Source organism: Oryzias latipes, chromosome 12 (assembly GCF_053564925.1).
Source record: "Oryzias latipes strain Hd-rR chromosome 12, Olatipes_Hd-rR_3.1".
NCBI lineage: Eukaryota > Metazoa > Chordata > Actinopteri > Beloniformes > Adrianichthyidae > Oryzias > Oryzias latipes.
Genome location: NC_136248.1, coordinates 16,046,923 through 16,070,223, shown reverse-complemented (window position 1 = coordinate 16,070,223; position 23,301 = coordinate 16,046,923). Strand labels below are relative to the sequence as shown.

At 39.5% G+C, this 23,301-nt stretch overlaps 1 long non-coding RNA gene across 1 annotated transcript in view; it reads right to left on the bottom strand.

Moving 5' to 3' along the window:
* Positions 1-9,107, bottom strand: part of LOC144996354 (uncharacterized) — a 32,683-nt gene extending 23,576 nt beyond the window's left edge. Inside the window, exon 1 of the long non-coding RNA XR_013659338.1 lies at positions 6,761-9,107. This is a non-coding gene — a long non-coding RNA (uncharacterized LOC144996354). The remainder of the gene's footprint in view (positions 1-6,760) is intronic.
* Between the last annotated feature and the right edge of the window lie 14,194 nt (positions 9,108-23,301).

Here is a 23,301-nt window from a genome sequence, read left to right as displayed (position 1 = left end):
CGTGCCGACCACTACCAACAACCGGACCACTGTGGGGTTCTTTGTCTTGCTAAGGACTCTTCGACACGTGGGTGTGCAAAACGTGAGCCAAACCTGCGATCTTCTGATCAGAAGTCGACCACCTTACCTCTGCACCATGACGACTATCATTGAGGCGCCATTACCATTTCAATGGTAAAATTGATCAGTCACGTGTTGGTGAGCAAGTAAAAAGCCAGGTGTCACCCTTTCTATTAGACAGCAGGGTCAACCACAATGTGTCCTGAGAAAGATTCTGCAAATAAGATTAAACTGAAGAAAATACAGTTGCCATGTTTGAGTCAGATGTCTAGACAGGCTGAAAAAAAGACAAACCAATCATGAAATCAATCCTTATCCAAGTAAATTTCTAAATCTAAAAGCAATTGCTGCCAGAGTGTTTACCTCTTAGCTCATCCACATCCTGTTAAATCCTAGATGGTGGTGGTGGTTATACATGAAAGGCTCAAAAAGGTTTCTAAATGTACGATCAGCATTTATTAGTAATGAGAAAAGACAGGGCATAAAGAATAGAAGAGCACTGCTTCACATTTAAGTCTGAAACATTAGCAGTGGGTAATAAAGCTCCAGCCAGCAGCAGTGCAATATTCACTACCCAATGAGTGCAATCATAGAAATTTGCTATTAAATGTTAAAGTTTTTTAAAAAGCTGATTTGGAATGAATACAATATTACTTGGGTTTATAATTGTATTAGATATGTTTTTAAAAAGCAATGGTGGAGTAAAATGTTCCTTTTTTTTCCTTTTTTTAACAAGAGTCTACCAAATATCTTAGCATTTTATAAATTACTTTTGTCTAAAAGTTAAAATTTGTATTAGTCATCTCTATTAATGGCTTCTGTAATTGTTCATCTTTTTTTTTATTTGCCTAAATGTGGCAATCAACATAAGCCAATGAATTTGGGGATGGAGTTAAACCACCAAATGGTCACCACTTCCCCAGAAGATGGGAAAAATCACCTACTTTAGTGAAGTTTGGGTTCAAACTGCTGTTTTAAAGTAAGTGGTGGGTTTTCTGTATCTTGAGAGCAATTTCTAGTTAAAGTGCTCTGTTTAAGTGATATTCTGAGCATTTCTGCCAGATTAAAAACATCAACACTGGTCACAGCAACAGCAAGCAGAGAGCCAGCAATATCTGCAAGCCTGCCCAGCCTATTGTTCAGTCAACACATGGGGGAAACGGTCCCAAATTGAAGCATTTTATGATTCATATGGCTTTGAAGGACTCAGGGCGATAAAGACTCATTCATTACAGGAAACATCCTGCTGCATATTAAACAGAGGCCACTGCTGGAAGAAGTTAAAATGGGTATCACAGAAAAACACAAGTCTTCATAGATAACTCTTGACATTTCTTTGTTTGAATCTAGTCATTTAGAAGCACTCAAATCAGAATGTATTTACCTGCAGATGCATTTAAACATTATTAAATGCAAAAATACACGGTGGTATACCCCGCAGTAGCAGACCAGTAAATTATATTACATTTTAATTAGCTAGCTTTTATCAACCCCAGACTCATTCCATTTTGAAAATGTGCATTTGTCTTGCTTATTGCTCTTCACTTAGCGGGATGCTTCTCTCAGCAATGCACGTGCTTTTTAATATTTGTTCTGGAAATCCTTTCCTGACTCTTAGATTTCGCTTTGAAAAGTTGAGATCTGCATCATTTGTTTGCAAATTTTACGTTTCTTTTAATCTTGCACACTTCTCCTGCATGCACCTATAGCTCTCCAAATTAAAGATGGATCTTCAAAAGTGACAATTGTTGCATTAAAAAAAAAGGTTTATAAATGTGTTTAAAGTTATGTTTTTGTGAATTATTCATAAAGATGCAACTAACACTTTGGGGTTTTTTGAATGGGTTTTGGGGCATTTTTGTCAACTATTAAGGCAGCATCTGCTTTGTCTTTGAATTTTTTGGTACTAAAAAACAGGGGGTCCAACACTATAAACTGCATTTTTGCACCAGACATATCATTAATAATACAAATTATTTTGTCATGGTACCTCTGGGAGTCCTCTGCTCCCGCCTCCCCTCTCTGCTTCCTTCACGGATTGAACCCAGCTGTTGGCACTTACCTCATCCACAGTCCAGTACTTATGGTGGCCTGGTTCCAGTATTCATCCCCAGTTTGTTGCCCTCTATGGTGCAGTACGTGGTCGAATGCTACCTCGTTTACCAAGCCAACCTTATTTTGCTAATTATTCTCCTTCAAGTTTTCACTCTGCCTGCAGAACTTCTCTGCCGCAAGTGCCGACCTGGGTTCAGTCACAAGCACCTCATCTTCAAGTCTACCTTGCCTGCTCAAGCCACCAGCCATGCCACGACTCCAGCCTCCTCACTACTACAAGCCACGCCACGACCACATTAGACGCCAAGCCACGTCACTCGCAGCACCAAGTTACATCACTTGCTGCCTTGTCAAAGTCTCCGCTCAACCTCATCTCAGAAGAAAGACTCACCTTCGTATCCTCGTCTCGCAGACCTCTCCTCCGGTGACGATTCCACGGACTCCTCCTTGCCAATCTCCACAAACTTTAATAAATCTTTTCTCGCCATTCTCTGTGCGTTTCTTTCTGGGTTCCAGCACTTGGGTCTGTTCTCGTCACAGCCGAGCATGACACATTGTTTTCTTTGCCTGAAATGTATTTATTTATCTGAAAACGTGGTCTTTTGAATTACTTTTCCCTTGATTTACCAGGTGAGTTTTATCTTATAGAACATTGACTTGGTTTTCTTGTTGATGTAATCGATTGTGTTAAGTGATCATGTTAGCTTCACTGTTTTCTCTTTTAATTTATGGTGTCTTTGTCACTTCTCCAAAGAGATGAGGTGTTTTAATTTTTTAAATGTTTCTAATGCAAATGTTCTCAGTTTTGTACAGCTAATCACAAGTGGATTTTAAATAAATATACTGTGGCCTCCACTTTTAAAGAAAATATGTGGTAAAAAATTCCTTTTATAGCAAAGCTATCCTTTTTTTCAGCCTGCATACATAGAGTGAACCTAAATTTTGCTGTAAATCTGCATGTCTTATCTACAGTGTGCTCCATTGTTTTTCGTTGCTTGTGCAAATGCTGTTTGTTGACCTTTAATTGTGCTGTGTATCTTGTTTTTGCATCACTGAACAAAAATTGGCTCCAGCATATTGGTATAATTACCATTCTAAACTGCATTCTGAACATTTTCCTTTTTCACAGGAACCTATGAAAATCAATTTTTGGTAGGTATTCTCATGAATATCTGCGCTACTTCTTTTGGTTATGCAAATTGGTTCCAAAGTTCTGTCATCATAGTTTTGTTCTTTTGTTTTATTTTAGTAAACATAAGTTTCCATAGTTAAAGTTACTAAGGCTTTGTTTCATGTGTTTTGCATCAAAACTGGTCTTCCTTTGTTGTCCTTAAGCTTTTTAAATACATTTAATCCCATAAGGGATGGTTCTTGTGGCGGCTGGCACTCCAAAAATGTTCCATTTTTCTATCCATTGGTAACACTCCACTCCAATTGTCTGTTTGGATTGGATTTTTGGGGACTTTATTCTTCCTGTTTTCCTTGTTCCAAAGGACACTCCTTGTGACTTCTGTGTTTCAAAGGGGTCGCCAGGACACAACTCTCTCTTGCTTGTTCTGAGGAGGTTGTCCGTCATGGTACGCCCGGGAGCCCTCTCTTTCCCCCTCCCTTCTCTGCTTTCCGCCTCAGATCTAACCCAGCTGTTGGCACTCACCTCATCAACCCTCCAGTTATTTAGGTTGGACCTTCTCCGGCATTCATCACCAGTTTGTTGCCCTCCATGGTGCTGGTCATGTCTCATGCTACTTCTCGTTTACTTATTTTGTTTCTCCTTCAACGAATGTTTAAGCAACAATGTATCCCTCCTTGTCTACAGGGCACCATGAGTGCCAACCTGGGTTCGCTCACAAACTCAATCCATCTGGCTCCGCCCCATAATCCTGACCTCCAGCCAGGCCACGTCCCCACGCCACACAGTCAGATCGCCAATCTCAAGGTTCTGCATCCTCTGCCTCGTCAAATCCGTGCTTCACTCTGCTCAAGCAAGATCACACTTACCTTCTGGTTCTCATCCCATCTCCATCCTCTCTGGGTGTCATCGTCCACTTCCTCGTACAATATCATGCAGGACAATAAATCAGTCTCTATTCACACCTGAGTGCGTGATCTTTCCGGGTTCTAGCGTCTGGGTCTGTTCTTGTTATCACTAATCATGACATTGTCCCTGGTATTGGCTCTGTTGGTTCTCCTCTCTGGTCTTCCTCCAACCCCTCATTCCAACCGCTTAAATGTAGTTTGAGCATACTGATGGCGTACTTTGCAAGTCGTACAAAAAAAGCAGAGCACAGTGTACCTCTCAAAATCGCTTCAACATCTGTAACTACAGCCAGAATTAATCCATATTAAAGGCAGTTAAGATTATAAGGCGCACTGTCGTTTTAAGAAAAGGATTTGAAGTCTGCCTTACAGTGCATACAAAATATCACCTTTTTAAAACTGTTTCTGGGAGATGAAGCATGGTAAAAATGTGATTATATCGTCTCATTATCTGTCACTATATATGTTGGTCGATGGTTTTCACGTAGTTTTGTTCAAATCTTCTGTCTTTTCATCTTTTTTTAAATTTTTCTATATTTTGAAATGTTATAACGTCGTGTCAAATGTCCTTTTTTCTAAGTTACATTTGAGGTCATTTATATGGAATTACAAATCTGCCAATAAGTGAAAGGGCGTAAAGACAACTAAGCAGGCGTATTTAGGAACTGAGTGAGTGAACCTTAAAACCGCGCAGGCGCAATTCTAACTGAGAAGTGATCTTGCGCGGTCAATTCCTTTTTGTGCGCTCATGTGGATATACGCTCACTGTTAAGAGGGCGTTTTTGTCACTTTTGGGGCAGGAACCTTTCTGGTTGATCTGATTGGCTGAAATTTGCATGGCCTATCGGCGAGGCAGAGGGGCGGGACCTTCATTTTTCAGGGCGGGGGGGGGGGTTAACAGGCGGCTCTTGAGCTGCGTGCGGCTCTCTGCCTTTTATCATATTTTCTATATTCAGTACTTTCACAACCATAAGGCCGTGAAAGAAGACCCCCCCCCCCCCCCATAGTACAAAGGAGCAGATATGTGAATAATGCAGAACAACTTCGTTTGGAAACCCTGGAAATGCAAAGAGACACGATTATGAGGCACAGTTTAAACTGCAGCTATCAGCTACGCGGAGGAACACGGGAATAGAGCAGCTGCAGTTCGGTTAAATTAGATCTTCACAGATTCGGACTTCCTGCTTCAATAACTCTTCTGATAAACGTTCAAATGTGTCAGCAAGTATCTCACTCATTTTGTATTAACACAGAGAGTGAACTACAAAAGCATTTTTAAAGAAAACATTTCGTTTTTATTGCCTTTTAATCCGAATTGTTCGTTTTAAGCTGTGAATGCAAACAGAGCAGCGAGCCGGCTGCCAAGGGACCGTCAACAAAGTGCAACCTCTGTGAAACACCATTCTGTAAAAATCAGTGAACTTTTAAAAAGCAAATAAATGTCTATATTTATATGAACTGGTAATGAAGACTCGTCAGCATAGTCATGCTACATTATTATTTATCATACAAAATTTTGTTAGAAAGTCAACCTCCATTTTATTGTTATAGTTTTTATAATTTAATAGAGATATGAATCATAATATAAATACTCAATAGCTCTGAAGATACTAAAGCTTCCGTCACCAAACCTCCTGTATTGACTATTCATGACTTCATTGTCCTACTGCAACAAAGATTATGTCATAATTCACGTTGTTTATTGTTAGGAATTTTTCATATTTAAATATTGACCAGATATGGTCAAAAATGCTCAATGGCTTTGAAGATGCTGTAGTTACTGACACAAAACTTCCTGTACTGACTAATCATGACCTTATTTTATTTTATTATATTATATTTTCCTACTAAAATAAAGATTATGCAAAAAAAAAAAAAATAATCTGGCATCTTCAGAGCTATTGAGGATTTTTGACCAAATCTGATCCATTTGTAAATATGAAAAATTCCTATAAATAAACAAAGTGAACTATTGACATTCTTTATTTTAGTATGACAACAAGGTCATGTCAAGTTACTGATAACTTTAGTCATGATTCATATCTATTAAAATTTGAAAAAGTATATGAAACAAGATAAAATGAAGATGGACTTTCCTACAAAATGTGTATTGTAACAAGAATATGCTTTATAATAATTTTATGATTTATTTTTGTAGGATTATTGATTTTTACACAGTGGTGTTTCACAGTTCACAGAGGTTGCACTTTGTTGACGGTCCCTTGGCAGCCGGCTGCTGCATGTCTGCATTCACAGCTTAAAGCGAACAATTCTGATTAAAAGGCAAAAAACGATCTTTTTTCTTCAGAAATGCATTTGTGGTTCACTCTCTGTGTTAATACAAAATGATTGAGATACTTGCTGACACATTTGAACATTGATCAGAGGAGTTATTGAAGCAGGAAGTCTGAATATGTGAAGATCTTTCTAAACTTATCGAACAGCTGCCACTGCCAGAGAATTTAAAATAATGAATCCATGGTTCACAAGTGAGGATGCTGGCAAACCAACTCCGACAAGACAAGAAGACGCAGCAGCAGCTGAGTTTCTGCGGAAAAGGAAAGGCCTGTGTTGGAAGATTGACTCGAGGCTCAGCGCTGCTACTTACTTCCAGCAGATGACCGTGAAAAGCTGTCCATCCTCCCCCCTTACCGGGACGCAGCAACGGGCGAGTTACGCCACACTTCTGGACTGCAGGACTTAAACTTGGCCTGAGGTGTCTGCTTTCATTGTTCTTTGGAGCTGCATAGCAAAGAGACGGACTCTGATGAGGAAAGGGAAGCCGGCGTGTTTGATAGAGATGTAGTCCAGCTGTTTCAGATGCAGAAGATGAGGAATTTGATGGATTTTAAATGCTGATTGATGACTGAAAAAATAAATCACAACCAACTCAGTTTTGCGCTCGCTGCCTTTTTTAAACACACACCAGCATGACGACGCTGAAGTTGGCTTCCGATTCACAGCTTCCGATTCGCAAGGGCACTAAAGGAACATTCCGCTGTATTTTTTGCACTAAGATCACCTAAAACCGGGTCCTGTTCAAAAACCGCTGGACCTGGACTGCTCAAACCTGGATTAAATGATAATTTAGATAGAAAAGAACACATTAAACACAGATTCTGATTTGTGAAACCTTCCTCTGATTTGTGAAAATGTGAAATAGTGAGAAAAAGGCGATAAAAATAAACCTGAGTCCACTTCAGACCAGGTCCTGTTCAAAAACCGCTGGACCTGGACTGCTCAAACCTGGATTAAATTATAATTTAGATAGTAAAGAACACATTAAACACAGTTTTGGATTTGTGAAACCTTCCTCTGATTTGTGAAAATGTGAAATACGTTCATTTTATCGCATTTTACGCACTGAGTCCACCTTAGACCAGGTCCTGTGCAAAAACCGCTGGACCTGAACTGCTCAAACCTGGATGAAATTATGCATTAGATAGTAAAGAACACATTAAACACAGTTTCTGATTTGTGAAACCTTCTTCTGATTTGTGAAAATGTGAAATAGGTTGATTTTTATTGCATTTTACGCACTGAGTCCACCTTAGACCAGGTCCTGTTCAAAAACCGCTGTACCTGGACTGCTCAAACCTGGATTAAATTATAATTTAGATAGTAAAGAACACAATAAACACAGTTTCTGGTTTGTGAAAACTTCCTCTGATTTGTGAAAATGTGAAATAGGTTGATTTTTATCGCATTTTACGCACTGAGTCCACCTTAGACCAGGTCCTGTTCAAAAACTGCTGTGTGAAATAATATATTTTTATCGCATTTTATGCACTTTAAGGACAATAGGGACAAGGGAAGGACAACTTACATCAAAACACCAAAACAGGAACTTTAAAGTAAATCAGAAAACAAACCAAGAAATATTGAACAAAAAAACTAAACTTATGTCAGAGATACATGCTAACCGTGACCATAACTATGTATCCAATCTGACATCTGTTTCTCAGTTTATTTTGTATTTTGAGATTTTGATGTCGCCTCGTCTAGCCTTCTTGGATTCCTAAAGTCCATCGTAAAAGTGCCAGCTTTTGTCTGGGCCAAGTATGTGGAATGCAACAAAGTGATTTTGCACACCCAGGTTAGGGCCACCGGCTCGTACCTGTGTGAACACATACAATAGTAAAATCCAGTATAAAAAATAAAAATGTTAAGGAATAAAAAAATACAATTCCACCCAAATTACATGAACAGGACCTGGTCAGAGGTGGACTCAGTACGTAAAATGCGATAAAAATCAACCTATTTCACGAATCAGAGGAAGGTTTCACAAATCCGAAACTGTGTTTAATGTGTTCTTTACTATCTAAATTATAATTTAATCCAGGTTTGAGCAGTCCAGGTACAGCGGTTTTTGCACAGGACCTGGTCTAAGGTGGACTCAGTGCGTAAAATGCAATAAAAATCAACCTATTTCACATTTTCACAAATCAGAGGAAGGTTTCACAAATCCGAAACTGTGTTTAATGTGTTCTTTACTATCTAAATTATAATTTAATCCAGGTTTGAGCAGTCCAGGTCCAGCTGTTTTTGCACAGGACCTGGTCTGAAGTGGACTCAGGTTTTTTTTATCGCCTTTTTCTCACTATTTCACATTTTCACAAATCAGAGGAAGGTTTCACAAATCAGAAACTGTGTTTAATGTGTTCTTTTCTATCTAATGCATAATTTCATCCAGGTTTGAGCAGTCCAGGTCCAGTGGTTTTTGAACAGGACGTGGTCTAAGGTGGACTCAGTGCATAAAATGTGATGAAAAAAATCCTTCTATTTCACATTTTCACAAATCAGAGGAAGGTTTCACAAATCAGAAACTGTGTTTAATGTGTTCTGTAGTATCTAATGCATAATTTCATCCAGGTTTGAGCAGTCCAGGTACAGCGGTTTTTGCACAGGACCTGGTCTAAGGTGGACTCAGTGCGTAAAATGCAATAAAAATCAACCTATTTCACATTTTCACAAATCAGAAGAAGGTTTCACAAATCAGAAACTGTGTTTAATGTGTTCTTTACTATCAAAGGCATAATTTCATCCAGGTTTGAGCAGTTCAGGTACAGCGGTTTTTGCACAGGACCTGGTCTAAGGTGGACTCAGTGCGTAAAATGCGATAAAATGAACCTATTTCACATTTTCACAAATCAGAGGAAGGTTTCACAAATCAGAATCTGTGTTTAATGTGTTCTTTACTATCTAATGCATAATTTCATCCAGGTTTGAGCAGTCCAGGTACAGCGGTTTTTGCACAGGACCTGGTCTAAGGTGGACTCAGTGCGTAAAATGCGATAAAAATCAACCTATTTCATATTTTCACAAATCAGAGGAAGGTTTCACAAATCAGAAACTGTGTTTAATGTGTTCTTTACTATCTAAATTATAATTTAATCCAGGTTTGAGCAGTCCAGGTCCAGCTGTTTTTGCACAGGACCTGGTCTGAAGTGGACTCAGTGAGAAAAAGGCAATAAAAATGAACCTATTTCACATTTTCACAAATCAGAGGAAGGTTTCACAAATCAGAAACTGTGTTTAATGTGTTCTTTTCTATCTAATGCATAATTTCATCCAGGTTTGAGCAGTCCAGGTCCAGTGGTTTTTGAACAGGACGTGGTCTAAGGTGGACTCAGTGCATAAAATGTGATGAAAAAAATCCTTCTATTTCACATTTTCACAAATCAGAGGAAGGTTTCACAAATCAGAAACTGTGTTTAATGTGTTCTGTAGTATCTAATGCATAATTTCATCCAGGTTTGAGCAGTCCAGGTACAGCGGTTTTTGCACAGGACCTGGTCTAAGGTGGACTCAGTGCGTAAAATGCAATAAAAATCAACCTATTTCACATTTTCACAAATCAGAAGAAGGTTTCACAAATCAGAAACTGTGTTTAATGTGTTCTTTACTATCAAAGGCATAATTTCATCCAGGTTTGAGCAGTTCAGGTACAGCGGTTTTTGCACAGGACCTGGTCTAAGGTGGACTCAGTGCGTAAAATGCGATAAAATGAACCTATTTCACATTTTCACAAATCAGAGGAAGGTTTCACAAATCAGAATCTGTGTTTAATGTGTTCTTTACTATCTAATGCATAATTTCATCCAGGTTTGAGCAGTCCAGGTACAGCGGTTTTTGCACAGGACCTGGTCTAAGGTGGACTCAGTGCGTAAAATGCGATAAAAATCAACCTATTTCATATTTTCACAAATCAGAGGAAGGTTTCACAAATCAGAATCAGTGTTTAATGTGTTCTGTAGTATCTAATGCATAATTTAATCCAGGTTTGAGCAGTCCAGGTCCAGCGGTTTTTGAACAGGACCCGGTTTTAGGTGATCTTAGTGCAAAAAATACAGCGGAATGTTCTTTTAGTGCCCTTGCGAATCGGAAGCTGTGAATCGGAAGCCAACTTCAGCGTCGTACCAGCATGCATGTTTCACCGGTATGTGTGTTAACGTTAAATACAGAAAAACACTCAAAACTGAAACGGCGCCGTTTAATCCAGTGCTGTTGTAAGGAGAGGAGGGGGTTATGAGAAATAATATGGCTTTAATTGTGTGTCTGTGTCTGGCAGGTCAGTGTGTGGTGTGGCTTTTTGACTATCACAGTTAGAAATGTCGGCTCTTTGTGTCAAACTTTTTTGTCCCCCCCTGTTAGAGGCATTCATAGAAAAAAACCGCGGATGTAACGTGGATTAAAACATTAACCAACGACCCAAAACTAAGGTAAGAAAGTCCAGCGGGTTTTTTTGTGCTGTCATTTTTTCTCATGTGAAATTCAATGCATTTGTCACCGTTTTAATGCTTTTAATCCACGTTACAGCCGCCGTTCATTTTCTATTAAAGCCCCAAAATTAAAGTCCCGCCCCGCTGCTTGACATGCAAATTTCAGCCAATCAGATCAACCAGAAAGGTTCCTGCCCCTAAGTGACAAACACACCCCTGAATACCGCCCCCAAGTGACAAAAACGCCCCCTTAACACTGAGCGTAAATCCAGGTGAGGGCACAAATGAGAACTGACCGAGGAGGATCACTGCTCTGTTAGGATTTCAGCCGTTCAGTTGTAAAATACGGGGTCGCTTAGTTAGAATTGCGCCATCACCGTTTTAAGGTTCACTCACTCAGTTTCTAAATACGCCCGCTTAGTTGTCTTTACGCCCTTTCAATTTTTGGCATTTATGTAATTCGATACATTTATTACATTTGTGAAGGGTTGTTGCTTCCAGCCTTCTGCATTTGGGTCCTCCACAACACAGTTTTATCACCCTGTGACTGAATAGCATTAAGACATACATGCAGTGGGAGTAGCTCACCTCTCTGGTCCAATAACAGCGAGGATAGACTTCAGATAGCTGACACTGAAAAGTGGGAGGCGTTTATCTTTTTGACATTGATATGAAATGAAATGTTTTGGCAAGAAGGCAGTCCAGCATAGGAACAAAATGAGATGGGGTCAGAAGGTTTCCAGGCTTTTCTATTGAAACATAAAGCTTGTAGATGTGAGGTTCATATTTTTTGGGGCTTCAAATGTAATCAGACAGAGAGGAGAAAAGTGATCTCCTTAGCTCAACCTATCAATAACTTTGGTTCACCATCAAACACTTTGCAGGTTTGGACTTGTCAACTGAAAGAAGTAAAAGAAACTTATCATTATTTTTTTTAAACACTTAAATCTGAATGGATGAGTTCAGCAAAGATTGGCAGCTACTACAGAAAGGCATCCAGTGAGTGAGCAAGTTGCCTCCAGCAACCATCACACGGTCAGGATGAGCTTGAAGGCAGAGAAAAGGCCACAGAAAAGGCCACACCTTCCAGCAAGTCATTAAATCCATTCATTTGAAGAAAGTTGTGCATGTGAAGAATCAATCTTTCAAAGCCTTTGTGCAAAAATTTTACTTTGCCAGTTGTTGACAGAAGCAGCAAATGCCCTATGCATAGCTTTTGTAGTTTTGAAAGAAGGATGTATTTGACTAAAATAAAGAAAACGTTCAATTGAAACTTAACCTTAGCTCTGTTCTCATGTAATATGGACATCATTAAAATTGGCTAGGGATATGATGAATTATTGATACAAACTTTTTTTTTCATTTTATTCACCATTTTGTAGATCCTTTTATTCAAAGCAACTGACAAATAAGATCCATAACATGATGTCACTTTGAAAAAATAAAGTAGAATAAAGCATAGAACCCTTTGTTGGGTGCATTGAAGTCCTATTGCTTTGGTGTCTCCGTCTAAAGCAACCCAGACAGGGAAAAAAGGAGATTAAGCACAGTTTTTTTTTATTTAAATAAAAGACTTAAAGTTCACAAGTGTGCTTCAGTGTGTAAACATGGCTGAACTCAGCCTGCTTTTTTATTGATCGCTGCAGTTAGAATTATCGGTGGCGTCAGCATGGATGGAGAAAACAGTGATCTACCCCATTCACGCTGCTGATTACTCTTCACCTCAGCGCTGCATAGCGTCAGACTATATTTCACTGTGATCGGCCGAGAAAGGACCCGGATGTGTTTGGTCCCGAGCCAGTGGAGAAAAACAGAACCGACTCTGATGTGGCAGAAGCTCGGTGGGGAGTTCTGCAGAGCTGGCACGGCGTCAGTCGCTGCTCCAGAGAAACTCTGCCCTCTATCTGAGTCTGACAGACATCAGTTTTTCCCTTTGTAAGGGACATTGATTAGAAAAATACTTTAAACTGTATAGTACATTATAATGATGTGTTTGTGTACTACTACAACTGTTTTTATTGTAAAATATGCTCCAATATATGTTAAAATAAAAATAGATGTACTTTTAATTACATGAGTAATTTATTTATTGTATTATTATTTATAGTATCAATAAACATATAATTCTTGAGACAAAGAGATTAAATATTTGTTCTGACATAATGCGGTCATGTGAAGAGTTGACTTTTTTCTGGAAATATACAGTTTTGGGATGGTATTTCTTTGTTTACATGTTACTACAGTTTCATAATACTGTGACAAATATATACAGGAATACCCTATTATGACCAAAAGTACTTGCGTTGAATCTTTCATATAAATTTAATGTAAGACAATTCATTTTAAAGTTAAGGTAACCTACAATTTTTTTTAAAAGAAGGAAATTATTGTGCTTCGTCTTTGAAAACCCATTTGAAGAACCTCTATGATTATCTTCTGATGGATCATAAAAGCCTTTCCAGTCTTTTAATTTTGATTATGTCGTTTTTAGCCCAAATTTAAAAAAATTGTGTCGTTTTCAAGGAAATAGTTTCAGCAGAGCAGCAGGAGTTCATTAGAAGTTTGCCTCTGAGTTGTGGGTGGGAGTTATTGTTGCTGTGAGTGCTCAGTGTACAGGCTCTCCTGCTAGCTTACAGCCCCTCATACCCCCAACCTAACTGGTGCAACAAAAAAATGGCGAGCTCTGTTGTAGCTAACCAGCTGTGCAGTTTTGAACCAGATGCCAGCTCAGACAAGGAAAACAAAGACGTACATGGATCTAGTCGTCTGCAGATGGATGCATCCAAATGGAGCAGAGCAGTTTATACGCAACAAATACAATCTTGTTTTTGTCTGCTCCTGATTAACATCGATTTGAATATAGAAATACTCATTAATGCAGTTTTATGCTTCATTTTCTTTATATATGTGCTCCATCATTAAAGATTTGTCGCAGGAACATGTTAAAAACACCATTTCCATGGGAGTGGGTCTTTAATAAAAGCAATTTTTCTAAAATCAATTGATCATCATATTCTGTTCTGCCTTTTAATGTTGTGTTTTAATCACAATGTTCTTGATTTAGTCAGGGTTTTACTATTTGAGATTCTTTCCAGTTTTTGACATGAGCTCCATGGATGAATATAAATTAATTTTCTGAAGATTAAGATACTCTTTTTTACTTAAACAAGTGGTACCTCACAGAAAAAAGGTATTTTTCCCTGTTAGATGTGATGTGTTGTACAAAGGTTCTTCAAAAGCTGCATAACTTTTTATCCTTTGTTCTAATGAAGTGCATTTTCTCTTCAACAGACAGAAAGTTGCTCCCATTCGTGGTGGAAGCATGGATTACACAGGTTTTGTGGTGGTATTTCCCATGAGAGGTCAGCTTGTGCCTTGTTGTGGTGTGAAAAATATTAAAATGAAAAAAAAAACTTTTCTACTTATTTCACCCAAACACACACGCAACAAAGAAGACAAAAAAGAAATACTAAGCCATAATGTAGAAATAAAAGCCTGTTCATTACTTTATAAAGACCAGTTCACCTGAAAATTTAATTTGTGTTTTTTTTAACTTATTCTTATGACATTTTCTGAAGATCAAGGACATGTATAAACAGAGGCAGTCCTGGCTAGTTTGACTCCCTGGACGAAACACTGGATTGCGCACCCCACCCCCCTTTCCATGCATACAAACACAAGATCATAATACAGCCATACATGCAATCATACATGCAATCATATAAGTATTATGTACTTAATTTCATTCACAATTAAGATTTAGTATTTAAGTCGGTTCACACTTAAAACACATCAGTTTGTGTTTTCTTTTTGAAGGCTGGCTGGTTCTGGTACAAATTCCCACATTTATCTGTTATTCTTTTTCTTGATGAATGAATTGATGAATGAATTAATTCAAGTCATTTTCATTGGCTTCATGAATGAAAACCAATGGAAACTAAAGAACATATTCTTCTGTTTGTTGTGCTTAAGGCCGCAGTTTGTCCGGCTGGGCAGTGTCCTGTCTGACGTGGTGACGAGCAGTGTGGGGGCCCCATAGGGAACTGTGCTCTCTCCCTTCCTGTTCACTTTATACACCAGTGACTTCCAGTACAACTCACAGTCTTGCCATCTTCAGAAGTTCTCTGATGACTCTGCTGTTGTTGGCTGCATTAATGGTGGGCGGGAGGAGGAGTACAGGGATCTCGTGGATAAATTTGTGAGGTGGTCTGGAGCAAACCACCTGCTGCTGAATGTGGAAAAGACCAGAGAGATGGTGATGGACTTCAGGAAGAAACCACCAGCTTCCCAGCCTCTCAGCATCTTTGGCAGAGATGTGGCAGAGGTAGAGGAGTACAAGTACTTGGGAGTAACCATCGACAACAGACTGAGCTGGAAGAGCAACAGCACTGCTGTGTATAAGAAAGCCAGCAGCAGACTCCATTTCCTGAGGAGGCTAAGGTCCTTCAACATGTGCAGCAAGATGCTTGAGATCTTTTACCAGTCTGTTGTGGCCAGCACTCTGTTCTTCTCGGTGGTCTGCTGGGGGGGCAGCATATCTGCTAGGGACAGTAACAGACTGAACAAACTGATCCAAAGAGCTGGCTCCGTGATCGGTTGTAAAATGGACACATTTGAATCTGTGATGGACAGGAGGACTTTAAATAAGCTCGTATCCATCATGGATGATCCTGAGCATCCTCTCCATCTTGTACTGGATGGTCAGCGGAGCTCCTTCTCCAATAGGCTAAGGCAGCTTCGCTATCACACAAACCGCTTCAGGAGATCTTTCATACCTCACTCCATTGGACTCTATAACTTGTCATCCATGAACAATAGATAAAGTCATTTAAGGTCTGTCTGTTTTTCTCTCCTGATGTGGCACGCAATACAACTTTTCTTTTTCACTGATGTTTCTTTCTGATTGATTGTTCTGGTTCCATGTTGTCGTCTATTGTGTGTATGTTTGGATCTTGAGCCTAACGCCGACGCTGCAACAACCCAATTTCCCAAGCTGGGATCAATAAAGTATCTTTATCTTTATCTTATCTTTAAGTGCCAAAAAAAAATGAACAAAAAATGACAAACGATTGTGTACATTGCATTTGAAGCATTGACTGTACATGAGAACAGCAGAAGAGCCTAGGTGAAATTATAAGCATATAACAATATATAAGCTGCTTAACTTTAAGACTAGTATAATAAAGTGCAAACTTTCATTGGACATGCTGTTGCTCAAACGCCTAGCGAGTGTTCATTTTGGACACTGCGTGCATCGTTGAAGTGCTTTTCTTCCTCTTCTCTTCTTTTGTTTCTAAACGGGTCCCCTGATGTTTCCTTTGATCTTTTGTCCAAAAAATGCTGTTTCAATAAACTTGCAGGCAACAAGCTCAAAGATAAAAATTTATCTTTGGCTTTTTAACTCATCTGAGCTGGCATCTGGCTCTAAACTGTACAGCTCTAATGTTGCTCGCCATTTTGTTGCACAGTGATGTTAGCTTGGGGTTGTGAGGCGCTGTAGCGAGAGAGCATGTAAAAAACAGATGGGTGACGGGGACGGGGGCAGACTTATTCCGTTCAAACAGTTCCGCCTACAATTTAGAGGCAAATTTCAAATTCACTTCTGCTGCTTTGAAGAAACTATCACCTAGAAAACCACACATTTTTTTGATTTTAGCTATAATCAGCATAAACATAATTAAAAGACAACTGGGAACACTTTTAGGATGGATCAAAAGATTATTGAATTGAACTTTGACTGGATGAGGCTCTAGGAACAATGTAATTTATGAGATCACTCCATGGATACTTGTGTGGGAGGTTGGACTTTTTGCTATTTGTCAAATGTTTGGTAATGCGGTAGATGTCTAATGAGATTTGCTTCTAACTGCTTCTAATTCCACCCCAACATAATCAGTGTTATGTTTTCCAATGACTTGCTGTCAATTAATAACATTACCCTTGCTTTTCTTATTTACTTCAGAAGCTCTCAAATCCTCAAAGTTCTCTTTTCTGTTCCTAATAGCATTTTACCTTGTAAACTTTTAACATTTTATTTTAGATAAATCACCAAGAAAATGTTTTTCTTATTAGAAATGATGCTGTAACTTCATGAGAAATGCACATAATACCTCTGAGAATTTCACCTTCAACAGAAGACTTTGTTCTTGGAATTCTTATGAGTTTGACAATGCATTCTGAATGGCGCTGTCATGTGATGCTCTATTCCGAGCCTCCGGTAGTTCAACACTTCCACTTAATTAGGTGCAGTTGTCTTTATCTTCAGGCAAATGCCTTTAAGCAAAGTCGCACAAAGCTGAAAGTGCTTCTCTGTCTGACTTTTGCATTTGTTCTCTTTCTTCCCACGTTCAAAGTCTTCAGTAGCGCGCTGCTGATGATTATTGACATCGAAGACACCCTATTATAGATCCACTCCATCCTGAGGCTTTTTTTCCCTCTTTATCTTTGTTGCTGTAATAGTGATCTTAAGATGCCAGACTCAGAAGTTAATGTAAAGTTAACCAAGAATAAAAACAGATGAGGATAAAGTAGGGGTGTAATGATGCATTTTAACAATGATTCCATGCATATCATAAATTGTGGTTGAGGATAGAGTTCATAGTCGATCTTGGTTCTTTTTAAATGATCCGATTCACTGACCTAAAATCAATCAGGACATCCTTAGCCAAAAATTCAACCAGTGTGACTCAGAGATAAATACCTGGGTACTGAACAGTGCAGGTGAAGTTTTCCCAATTCCTTCTGTTTCTTGCAAGATAATCAAGTGTAAATTAAATGCCTGTAAAAATAAACAAGTAATTAATGGCAAATTCATTCACATTTTAATCTCATAAAGTTCAGCCCACTGCTGTTTTTCCACATGAAAATAATGCAAACAGAACAATATTAGAACACTGTACGTTCACATGTCTTTACAAAATTCCATTTTTTTTTACATTGGACTGGAATTATGACTTTAAGTTACAGTAACGTAAACCTGCAGTGCCTCAATCCAAAAGGTATCTTCCAATATCAATATAATCAATTTATTTAATTTGGAAATTGGCCCTGTGACAGACTGGCGACCAGTCCAGGGTGTCCCCTGCCTTCGCCCACCAGTGGCCGGGATAGGCTCCGGCAGCCCCATGACCCTGAAAGGGAAAAAGCGGAAGAAGCACACCGACGCGAAAAACGCCACACGTAAAAGCGCCATTTTTTTAAAAACGCCTCGGGTTCGTTTTTTTGGTTTGACGCACCGCGTCGAAAACTATAAGACCAATAAGAATGGCGCTTTTGCACGCCTGTCTGGAGCTTCTGAAGTTACAGTAAAACACAACTTGGGGGCGCTCAAACACAAAACTGTCTTGCTGAGCACACATACGTAACGGCGAAGAAGATATACGCCAAGTAGCGTCTACACTGCCGTGAAGAAATAAGACGAAGAAGATGCACTTACTGACGGACATTCTAAAATATCCCAGAAAACGCTCATGATACATTTCCAGCTCTTGTAACAGTCGATAAAACTCCCCATGTTCTTCTCTTCTCGTAACTATGGGATGTACCCAAAATCGGCGTCTTTTCCAGCGTCTTTCATAATTCAACAGAACAATAATTTCTTCATCGCTGGAACTGGAGTTGGAGCTACTGGTGCTTAAAATATGCATGTTTTCTTTGTATGATTCTGACAGGCGGGTAAATACTTGCTCTCTTCTTCTGAGTGAAAAGCGAGTTTAAGAAGCGTAAAGTTGCGCAGCGCCACCTTGAGTACAGGGGTATTTCTGTTTTACATTAAGCACCATCTTATGTCAGGGAATGAATTTGCATGTTCACTCGGCTCATCGTCAGCGAAAATCGCCTGGGTGTGAACACAAAAAACGTGTTGAAAAACGCTGGCGAATAACGCCTGGCGAACATTGGTCCCGGTGTGTACGGCCCTTTAGTTTTAATGGTTTTTAAGAAGAAAATTAAATCTTCCTTTGTTTTAACAGTACAAACGCCTTCATCTGGAATGCATTTGTCGCATGAGATGGATGAATTCAGTCCAAGAAGCCAGCCTCTTGTTTGAACCACGACCAAGTCCCCACCTATTTTACACCAAAGTGCAAAGCAACACTTAAGACCCCTTACACATTCCACTTAGCTTGAGCCCCTCCCAGACTGGTGCTGGATGGCGTCTTCTCTGGGGCGGAGCACAGAATCAATCATCTCTCTCCAGCTTTGATGATGCGGCTGTCTGATCAATGATACCACTAATAATAACTGCCGCGCTGTCACCTCACCTCTCATCATCCCAACTGGCACAGCCGGGGGGATGCTCTCTGCAGATTGCCTTCACAGATTAGGACTCCATTATAAAAGCTATTTACCCACCTTGCCTCCCCTCTGGCTCCCCTTCACTTTGTTTGCCCACAAAAAGCCGCCTTGGAGAACACAATAACCTTTTCCAAAAGTGAGAAATAACAGGTTCATGTATATTTCTCGAGGGCCATCAGATAAAACTTGACTCCTGTTTCCAGGGCTCTGCCAAAGTCAGGATCATCATGAAGTTTTAACTCAGGGGAAAGGGGGGGTTATAGTAAGAAATTACATCCAGATTTTCTGTCATTGAGCGCCATTTATCACACCTCAACGGCATCACCCACCCATTCTCAGTTAAAGGTTAACTTAGAGCGCCAGCCGCCACATTAGGAATGTAGAGCCATGCTTGAAGCAACGAGAAAGATCAAGCAGTCATATCAGTCCAATATGGATCCATATATATTTCAATTGGTTTGGAAAAGAAGATGATGGAATATGCAACTGCCCTCCTCCGGCCACTATGACAACAGGTAGAAGCCATATAAATCATTGAAACGAAGGCATAATCCTCAGTGAGGTGTTACATCTTCACTGCATTATCACATCTTTATTAATCAAATGTCGCTAAAGTTAAAGAAATGTTTGAATTTATGGCTCAACAACATCTTTTGAGCCATTTGCATGTGTAAGTTGACTCAAGGCAAAGTTAGAAAACATCTGAATACAAAATGATGAAATATCTAAAGTGAGCAAATGTAACTTTAGGGAATAATGAACACAGGCTCCTACTGGCTCTTTTAATTAAGCGCAGTGAGCCTTGTAAATCCAATATTCATCCAATATGGAATGATTTGCAGAAGAATGGCTGCTGTTGCACAATGGCAAAAAAATAGGTATTTAAGGAGATGAAAATAATCTATTACAATAATGTAATTCCCCTGTCCCACAAATTTCCCAAAAGGCAAGTGAAAGTGTTTTGAATTTCCGATGCCAATATGCCCTTACAAGGAGAGAGAAATTACTTGAGTGAATCTCATCTGTCGGAGTCCATTATCAGTGCTGCTCCTCTCCAAGTAATTTCGGCTGCAAAGCGAGTGCAGCCCTGACAGAATGGAAAAGAAAGAATGTCATATTCCCTTCACCGCTCTTTAATTCATGAGTCCTCTGCCTTATCAACCCGCAGGAGTCCTGGCCTGTTTTACTTTCAGCAGGTGCTCACACTGAGTGTGGGTGTTCCTCCCTTGGAAACTTCACTTCCTTCTTATCCCGACACCACGAAGAGCCAAGCTCTTTTGCTCCCCTCCTCCTCCCAAGGGACATATAGCACCATGCAGACAATGAGGCAAGACGACACAAAGGCTCTCAGGTGCAGGAATTAGCTTTCTCTAAATTTGGTTGATTTTTCTCACCCAGAACAAAGAGCAAGAACTGGGGAAAAAAACCTTTGTTTGTATTGAGCTACAGTGAAGCGGTAACACTTTGACTTCCTGTTTGAAGCAGGTTAAAAAAGAACAAAGTAAGTGGAACCAGGTCAGTTCACCAAGAAACGACTAAGTAGCATGCAACAAAATCAACATCTGTCAAGACTGACAATAACTTAAATAAATATACTTACCGTGATTTCCGGACTATAAACCTACTTTTTTCATACGCTTTCGGCCCTGCGGCTTATTTACTGATGGGGCTAATTTATGGATTTATTTGACGGCCGCCGGTAGTGCTCATGCAGTCTCGGAGGGGGGGCTGAATGCATGATCCAACTTCCAGCCACAAGCCAATTAGTTTTGGTCACACCTACGAGCAGCCAAACAGCATGGACCTCACTTCAGGTCTTAGACACTTCAGTCATGGTTCAACAAAAAGAAACACCCATGCCCAGCCGCATCCCACAATCCTTTGGTGCCATTAGACCCAACGTGCACATGACCGCCACTACAATATGACGCAGCTTTCAAGTTAAAAGCAGTGTGAAAAAAATACACCATCACCAACGGGTTCGGAACAGCCGGTCTGCTGCGTGACGGAGAGGACAGCGCATGCTCAGGAGAGAATTTACCTCTAAGTAAGAGTGACACTAGGCCATCTATTTAGCAGCTCGGTAATATACGAGATTATCTTTTCAACATGCTTTTGTTATTGTTATGGTTGTTATGAAGCGCCTGTTTGCTCATCATTTTATTTTTAATCTGTGTGGTCAGTGCTTTTTTGTGGCAGAACGAAGCCGGAAGAATGGTTAGGTGAAGGCTAACATGCGCTAACAACATTTAGCCTGAATGAACATAAATCGAGGCGGGAAATGCCGCAATCTGCAGCTTGGCTGGACGTAAATATGTGGGAATAACATCAGCCTTTATTTTGTCAGGACACGGAGAGGAGAGCTGCTCTCCCAGTTTTACCATCCTTCTGCTGTCGCTCCCTGCTCCTTTTTAAACACGGACGCGGTTTCAGCACATATACATCCTCAATCTACAACACCGTGTGGTGACCTGGAGGTTAGCCCCGCCTTAAGCCCCCAAGACTCATGGGAAGTGGGAAATCGTGGGTGTAAATTTCCCGACCATAACTGAGGGAGCTGTGAACAGAAGTGAGGTGCATGCTGTTTGGCAGATGTGGGTGTGTTCAAATGAATGGGTTGACGCACTGTTAACTCTTCCCTCAGCAAGACTAAAACCATTCGCGTAATCTGTGGATCAGGATAATCAGTGATGAGCTGGAAGTGTTGGTAACAATGTGTGGCTTGCATACTGGTGCAGCTTGTGTATGTAAATTGTCACATAACTTCCTTAAATTTGGCAGATGTGGGGCTTGTAATCAGGTGCGCTCTATAACCCAGAAATTACGGTGGACTAAGTTTGGAACTTTTTTAAATGTCGTTATTTGATTTTAGACAACAGTGTGTGTATGTCTGATGATCAAGATTAGTATTTTATGTGTGAAATGCAAATTGCAAAGAAAAAGATGTGTAGCTTTTGACAGAAAAAAAATACATGTACATTGCCTAACAAATCAAACCTTTGGTTGACATACAGTGGTCCCTCGTTATATCGTGTTCACCTTTCTTCTTGTTTTGCAAATGTCGTGATCAGATCTTTGTTTTCATTCTATAATACTGGACTTATTTTTCTATGAAGGTGTGAACTTTGAAAATTTAAATGAGAGGAAGTCAGAAAATGTTCATGTCTGTGTAAGAAAATTGTAGAGGTGTGTAGAGAGTGGTTTTACAGCCTTAAAACAACTATAATTCTACTTTACCAATTTAACCTTTTCTCTTGTTATTTTTAAAATGTAAACCATGCAATAAAGAAGGGAACACTGTATTTGTCCTTTTTGGAAAGTTTACATTTTTTCTCAAGGGTTATGATGAAAAATACCAGAAGATTTGGTTAATAACAAAGGTCAGTTTTTTTTACAGTCATTGACATTGCTGAAACAAGTTGATTCAAAAGACAGTTATGACTAATGTTCTTGTTGACAATGAAAATATCCAAACTGTCTCTCTTGAAAATCCTATTATTGCTCATCCTTAACTCTTTGACATTGGAGCGTTAGTTAGGGTTAGGGTTAGATTAGGAAATTAACATAATCCCAACAGATTCTGAAGCTAAGAAAAGCAAATTTGCGCTGATATGTAACATTAGTCAAAACATTTCCAGTGGATTCTGAGGCTGAAGCTTTAAAGTAGTAAAGTGTTTCATAACACTGCTTTTCTCTGCTTCAGGATTATTCAGACTGGAAAAGTCCATCGGTCTGGAGCAAGTCCGCTTCATTTGGTCCGGATCAAGTCCTGAATTTTGCATTTGGTCTGTATTTAGACTGCCGTCAAACAGACTGTCCTGTTACGAACCAAAGCTTGTAAATAAAAAAAAGTGATTAAAGATTTTTTCAGTCATTGGCCAGGAATTACAAAGGCGGGGCAAAGCAACGAAAGAAAGAATAATGGAAGTCCCAAGCTTTGTAATCTTTGTCGGGAGAGTTTACTCCTTCAAACTTTATATATCATTAACCAATTTTGAACGCCTGCACCAACGTCAGATACAACAATTTTTAGAGGACACGATTAAGAAGGAACGCTCATACGTGTGTTTGTGAAATAAGATTGTCGGGAAAACAGAGTGAGAAGCAGTGTGTATCACATTAAAAGTTGTTT